The 308-nt window shown below is 42.5% G+C and overlaps 1 protein-coding gene across 1 annotated transcript in view; it reads right to left on the bottom strand.

The window, feature by feature from the left end:
• ESR1 (estrogen receptor 1) overlaps positions 1 to 308 on the bottom strand; it is a gene marked incomplete at its 5' end in the record, with an annotated part of 286,022 nt that overhangs the window by 157,651 nt on the left and 128,063 nt on the right. The window lies entirely within an intron of this gene.

Raw genomic sequence — 308 nt, 5'->3', positions numbered from 1 at the left:
GGAAAGTTATGACCAACCTAGATAACATATTACAAAGCAGAGACATTACTTTGCCAACAAAGGTCCATCTAGTCAAGGCTACGGTTTTTCCAGTAGTCATGTATGGATGTGAGAGTTGGATTGTGAAGAAAGTTGATTGCTGAAGAATTGATGCTTTTGAACTTTTTGTGGTGTTGGAGAAGAACTCTTGAGAGTCCCTTGGACTGCAAGGAGATCCAACCAGTCCATTCTGAAGGAGATAAGCCCTGGGTGTTCTTTGGAAGGAATGATGCTAAAGCTGAAACTCCAGGATTTTGGCCACCTCATGC

The sequence above is a fragment of the Bison bison genome, unplaced genomic scaffold, assembly GCF_000754665.1.
Source record: "Bison bison bison isolate TAMUID 2011002044 unplaced genomic scaffold, Bison_UMD1.0 scf7180017864148, whole genome shotgun sequence".
Taxonomy (NCBI): Eukaryota; Metazoa; Chordata; class Mammalia; order Artiodactyla; family Bovidae; genus Bison; species Bison bison.
This window is presented reverse-complemented; position numbering and strand designations above follow the sequence as displayed.